Genomic DNA, 7,205 nt, shown 5'->3' on the forward strand with positions numbered 1-7,205 from the left:
ACACACACACACATAAAAATGGAAATGGAAATTATAAAAGGGAACCAGTCAGAAATGAAGAATACATTATTTTAGATGAATCAACAGAGTAGATGAAGAGGATTGAACCACTGATATAAAGGATGGGGAAGCCAAAAACATTCAATCAGAATGGCCAGGAAAAAGAAGCCAAGACTATAATAATAATTTAAGGAGCCCATGGGAGAAAATTAAATGTAAAAATATCCATGTCATAGGGGTACTTGAAGAGGGAGAATGAGAAGTTGAATATATATTTGAAGAAATAAAGATGGAAAATTTCCCTAATCTAATGAAATAAATAGACATACAACCTCAGGAAGCTCAGAGAGTCCCCATAAAAATGAACCCAAGGAGGTCCACACCAAGACACATCATAATTAAAATGCCAAAGGTTAAATACAAAGAGAGAATCTTAAAAGCAACAAGACAAAGCAGCTAGTTAACTACAAGGAAACACCCATAAGACCGGCAGCTGATTTCTCAAAAGAAACTTTACAAGACAAGAAGGGTTTAACACAAAATATTCAAAGTGATGAAAATCCAGGATCTACAACCAAGAATATTTTATCCAGCAAAGCTATTATTCAGAGTTGAAGGACAGACAAGAAAAACTAAAGGAGCTCACTATCACCAAACCAATATTACAGGAAATGTCAGAGAGACTTCTTTAAGAAGAAAAATATGTGTATTGAAAACATGAATAAAGAGCCTTACCTTGATCCCCACACGCTGCCCTGGGAGCCAGCTGGCCCAGCTCCTGGTCTCCACCTCTACTTCCAGGAAGTCATTATGTAACTAACATTTTCATCAGATTTCCTCTGATTTACCCTGAAGTGTATGTGAAAATGATGTGCACTGCCAAGAAATGTGGAATTAGGTTCCAGCCTCCAGCTGTTATCTTAATCTATGAGAATGAAGTGAAGGGGAAAAATCTCCAGTGCATCATGCCAGTCCAAAATTTTTCAAAGTTATCAGATTGCAACAGAGCTGCTGAACAATTAAAGAATAATTCATGACACAAGAGTTACCCAGAACAAGTGTCCCTGAGGCAGCTAGAGAAGTTGTTCAGTTTTTTATGAGGTTACTTGTCGGGGCAGAGTTTGGCAGAAACAATGGAACAAATTCAACGAGAAACAATCATTGATCCTGAGGAAGACCTAAACTAAATGACAAGGAACTTGCCAAAAAGAAGAGAATCATGGATGAACTTTTGGAGAAAAATCAGAAGGATGATTCAAATTTTTTTATGACCTTGAAATTGAGTTCCCACAGGAAGAACAACTGCAGTCCTGTGGCTGAGACACAGAGTCAGCTGACAAGTTCTGATACCAAAAAATTTATTGGGCTAGCAGAAAATCCATGTTTATGCAAAGAACATAGATTGGTTTAGAAAATCCGCAAAGAACACTAAATGTACATGTTGGGTCATATTTGGATTGACCATGTTACTTTATAAAATCAGGACATGTAGAGCATCTACTTGCAGGTGGCATGAGGAATATAGGAAAAACAATATAAGAATCTGCCTTTAAGGAGCTTACAATCTAATTGGCAAATAAGTCAAAAACTTGTGGAAAACTAAGTAACAGTATTAGGTAGCAAAAAAAAAAAAAAAAAGATTAAAGCCAAACGCTTGCTAAAAATTAAGAAGGTCAGAGCCTAGATTACCATAGAGTAAAATAGTCAGGGAATATTTTGTCCTTTAGTGTTGAAATGGGACTTTGTCTGACCCTTAAAATGGTAGTATTTAGATAGAAGTTTATGTAAGATTCCAGATGAGAGAAACTGGGAGGGAAAAAAGAAGGAAAGGATAGTAAAGAGACAAGAATTAGAACATTTTAATTGAAGAACAATAAGTAAATTATAGTTTGATAAGATTGGAAGGCGTATGTGGTTACCGGGGAATTATTCTATGTGCACGATGTCTTTGTTTTATATGTATTTAATTCTGGAATAGAAAAGTACCCCTGCAGAGTGTCCTGAAGCTGCAAGTTTATGTCTTTTAATAGATAGCAAGGGAATTCTGCCCCTCCTGTGTCAGGAAATATAAACCAAGACATTCTAAAACCCTAAACCTCTCCCCATAGGTAAGAGGTTTATTTGTAAAATGGGAAATCTACCCATAATAAACAGAAGATACTGCCAGTTTTGACCTATTCATAAGTTTAGATCTACAAAGAGAAGACCTTTGTTGAACAAGGTTATATGTGTATAGATACATCATTTTTTCTTATTAGAGTATTATTTAATTGGTAGAAATTCTATGTTTTCTGCAAGGAAATTAATATTCATTAAATAAAACTGTAAAAATATTTTAAAACATGAATAAAGAATGGTAATAACTACATATCTATCAACAAGTAACTCAAATGAAAAAGAATTAAGTGCTCCAACCAAAAGATAGAGTGGCTGAATAGATAAGAAAACAAGACCCCTACATATGCTGCCTACGTGAGACTCACTTCAGATTAAAAGACACACACAGACTAAAAGAAAGAGGATGCAATAAGATATTGCCTTGATGGACCTAGAGGGTATTGTGCTGAATAAAGTAAGTCAGATAAAGACAAATATCGCATGATTTCACATACATGTGGAATCAAAAGAACGAAATAAACAACAGCAACAACAACTGGAACAAACTCAGATACAGAGAATATTTTGAAGGCTATTAGATGGAAAGGGAGTGGAATGACAGTGAAATAAGGCAAAGGTATTAAGAAGTACAAAAGGATAGTTACAAAATAGACATGGAGAAATAAAATGTAGCATAAGTAAAATAGTTAACAATGTTGTAATAAATATTTAAGGGAGAAGAAGGGTATTAGGTTTAGTAGAGTGATCACTTTGTGAGTTATATAGATCTCAAATCACTATGCTGTACAACTGAAACTAATACATTATTGTATGTCAACTATAATTTAAAAAAACTCATTGAATTGTACAATGTAAATATGAGCAACTAATAGTCTATTAAATAAAACTAGAAAAAATAAAATGAAATGCCAGGTAAATATTAACAAAAAAATAAGCTGAACAGTCAACTACATTTTAATTTTAAAAATATGTTTGGAAACTATGTCAAAATCAGACAAAATAGATTTAAATATTAAGAGCATTAGGAGAGACAGAGAAAAGCAGAACATCATGATAAAATATCCACATCTTTGAAATACTGCAATTCTAAACTCGAACGCACCTAATAAAGCAGTCTCAAAATTCATAAAGCAAAAAATTTTTTTAAAACAATATGAGACACTGACAAATTTATTATATTAGTAGAAAATTTCAAATTATTACCATCAATTATTTATATGGCCTACAGAACAAAATAAATCAAAGTAAAGATTTAGTAATTTAAAACAAAGTAAAGATTTAGTAATTTAAACAAATTTGAAGAAATTATACAGTCATTCTGATGACCATATTGATATAAAATTAGAAGAACAAGAAAAAAGAAAACATAAAGAAGAAAAAGAAGATAAAAGTAAAAGTAAAAAGAACTACTTGAAAATTTAAAACTCTGATCCAAAAAGCTACTACAAAATAAAATTGTAAATCATACAGTCTTTATTAACAAATCATGAAATATTTGATATCAAACTGTATGAGATAAAGATTAAGGAACACTCAGGAAAACTTATAATACTGCTGTGTTCATCTATAAATAAGAAAGACTAAAAATAAGTTATCTAAACTTTTATCTCAAGAAGCTAGGCAAAGATCAAAATAAACCTACAAGTAGTAGTATAAAAGAATAAAAATAAAAAATTATTAAAATTGTAAACCGAAGTAGAATTAATCTATTAAGTCAAAGCTGCTTATTTGAAGACCAATAAAATAGGCAAATTCTTAGAAAACCTAATTTAGAAATTAGAAGAGAAGAAACAAATAAGGTTAGAAATAAGAAGAGAAACAAAATTATAGAGGAGAATATTTTTATTATTAAAATTAGCTTGAGAAAAAGTAAATATGCTGAGTAGATCATAAATTTAGGAATAAATTACATCACATTTGTGAGAAGCCTAAGGTGATGGACATAGAAGGTGAGCAAATGGATAGTGGAAAGTGAGACTGGCTAGGTGAGCTGGAATCAAACATGATGGGCCTTGAAAGCCATGCTAAATGCTTAATTTTTGTCTGTCTTTCAGAGTTTATGGAAGGAGGTTGCCATGCTCTGCCCTATGATTCACAGATGATTCAGGCAGCCATGAGAAGGATGGACACAATGGGATCAATGGGCTGCTTAGGGAAAGGTAAGGAGGACTGCAGCTGAGCAGTGGCATAGACCTTAGAGGGGACAGGCTGGATAGGAGCAGCACTGTGGACACAGCCTCAAAGGCCTTCATGGACAGTTGGCACTGACTCACCAGCTCTGACTCCACATTCACTCAGGCAAAGATCTGTGGTCGCACCTGCTCCTGCACTATTATGGAATCAATTTTTTCCAGGTACCTTTTGTCGTAAGTCCCAGAGTTTTAAAGAGGGAGGTTTTCTTGCTTTTTGTTCTTCAGAGGAAACTGGAATGAAATTTCATGGTTGAATTAATCCTTTCACTCCCTCTAGTGAAAAGATTAGTGACAACTTATGTGCAATGCTTCTAATTTGCATAACTACAAGGTGGCTATTTTTTTATCTGATGTCATTCATCCTCTTGTATAATGATGATGATGAGATGATAATAATAACAATAACAACAATAGCTACCATTCATCAAAAAACAAGACACATACTGGGCTGACTGTATATATATTGTCTCATTTAATTCTCACAGCCCAGTAAGGTATATTACTATTATCCCCACTTTACTAAGAAGAAAACTGAGATTTTCAAGAGAATATTTTGTCTCAGACCTCACAATTTTTAGGCAACGGTGACAAATATAAGATTCAACACCTAAGTCTTCTTCAATCCAGCAATTTCTGATATCCTTTGGTTCTGTTGAATTCTATATCTCTTGCAATCTCTGTGCATAAAAATAACAACTAGTAAATATTTTTGCTATCTCAGTCTATAGTATCATGTGATGGTTCAATAGATCAGGGGCTCTATAAAGTGAAAATAATAACACCTCTCATAAAGGTGTTGTGATGATTTGATTAAATTATGTTTGTAATGTACTTATTCTTTGCCCTGGCACCTGAGGACAAATTCAATGCATGTTGTCAATAATTGTGGCTTTGAGATTGATTAGATTCCAAGTACAGTGCTAAGCCGCTCCCGTACATTAGCTCATTTAACTCTCACAACAACCCTGTATTAAAACTAGGGCTCAGAGAAACTCCATAGGTTGTCAAAGTCACCAGCTGATAAGCAGCCTTGATAGTATTTGAACCGGATTTGACTGAGAACAAATCATGCTCCTCTTGTTGCTTGAACGGACATCACAGAGAATGATAAAATAATTTGAAATCAATTCAGAAAACAACTTGCTCAAGAACTATTTAGGGTCAATGTACTTGCAGAGGACTGTAGGTAACATTTAAAAGCGGGGGGAAAATCCTTGTCCCCAAAGATCTTGAAGTGGAATACGCATGTTAATTATACTGCAAGGCAGGAAAAAAACCGCTCCTGTAACAGTGGTATGGAGGGCTGGATGGGAGCAAGAGAGGGCAGGGATACCAGTAGTTGTGAGAGGTGGCTGTGTGGCAAATGTAGCATCTGAACTAGACCCTGAAGGATGAGTTAGAGGTTTGAGAGAGACCCTGGGGAAAAATCGTTTCAGAATAAGAGAGCAGCTTAGAACGAAAATAAACAAACAAAACTCTAGTTCTAGAGTTTGACCTGTGTTTCAGATGTCAAGTCTGGTGTGGTTAGAAAAAGTGGCATGTATCCCAGGAACACTAGTTCTTCACAATATTAATAATAGCTACAATTCTGTAAAGGCAAAAAGGAAAGTCCATTGCCAAACAAGTGAACACCGAATTAAGCGAAATTAAACCATTTTTTTTTAAATTTCTGGACTTCTTAGAGTCTAGATTGTGCTGATATGCCTTTTAAATATACAAGAATGAGACAGAATGGATAACGGTGTCCAACTTCTTGCCCTAAACCCCTTTTGCAAAGGAGTATTTCAAAGTACTCACGTTCCTTGGAATACACTTTGGGAAATGCACAAGGAATATAAGTTTCTATATAGGGTAATAAAAGAAATGGAACAAGGGCATGAAAAACCTCAAATGCCAGACTCAATTATTGAAACTTTTATTTATAGATAATGTAAGGTCATCAAAGATTTTAGGGGTGGAAATGACACAAACAGATTTGTCATTTAAAAAGACTGTTCTGGTTACAAAATGAAGGATAAATAAGGTAGTGGGCGGGGAGTGGAAGGAGTCATGAGACTATTGAAAAGGTTAAATGAGAGATAATGTGTATATGAGGCAAGCGATGGGGAAGAGCAGACTTATCCAGGAAGATTTCAGAAGACAGAGTCAAGCAGGTGACCCCGCTTGGGTAAGGAGTCAGATGTGGAAGATAGGGGAGAAGGAACAGCACATGGCTTGAAGTATAGAGCTTGCTTTTAGTTGAAGAAAATCATGCTGAAAAAGGAAAAGATCTGGGATATTTGGGGTGGGGTGAAAGAGAGGATTACAGAGAGAAAATGAACTTGGTTCAGGACATGCTAAGTTTGAAGTACTCATTGGGCATCTGGGTGAAATTATTATTAATTATCGTGAAGAGTGCTGTAAAAATTGACTTGGGTTTTTGTAGAGGTGGGGCTAGCCATTTCAGAGTTGTCAACTCAGCTCATAGATGATGGTAAAGAGACAGAAGAGGATGAAGTACTTCATCCAGTATGTGAAGAAGTGCCTAATAGTCTCCTGGCCACTGTCCTGTGGGTTCCTTTAAACCTCTGCTCTCAGTCATTAAAGTACTGTTCCTTTTTATCCATCTCCCTGTTAATGAGCACCCAGTACCTCACTCACATCTCTACCTTGCCTCTGCAGGAGTTGGCTTGGGGCTCAGTTCTCCCAACTGCTTTTGGCTAATTTCTTCTGCAAACAAGCCTACCAGTAATCATCTAATCATCTGTTCAGCACAAGAGACCTAACGCCTCAAGTTGAGCCCACCAAGGCAGCCCTGGCAAGACCAGAGATCAAGACCACTATCTTGATTTGAGCTCCTCCAAAGCAGATCCTGAGATAAGGATTCACAAACATAGATTATTTGGAAGGCGATCA

At 35.4% G+C, this 7,205-nt stretch overlaps 1 pseudogene; it reads left to right on the forward strand.

Annotated features, from left to right (window-relative positions):
• Positions 1-860: 860 nt before the first annotated feature.
• On the forward strand, positions 861-1,347 carry LOC120611986 (centrosomal protein of 19 kDa-like; annotated as a pseudogene).
• The last annotated feature ends 5,858 nt before the right edge of the window (positions 1,348-7,205 follow it).

The sequence above is a fragment of the Pteropus medius genome, unplaced genomic scaffold (genome assembly GCF_902729225.1).
Source record: "Pteropus medius unplaced genomic scaffold, Ma_sr-lr_union100, whole genome shotgun sequence".
Lineage (NCBI taxonomy): Eukaryota > Metazoa > Chordata > Mammalia > Chiroptera > Pteropodidae > Pteropus > Pteropus medius.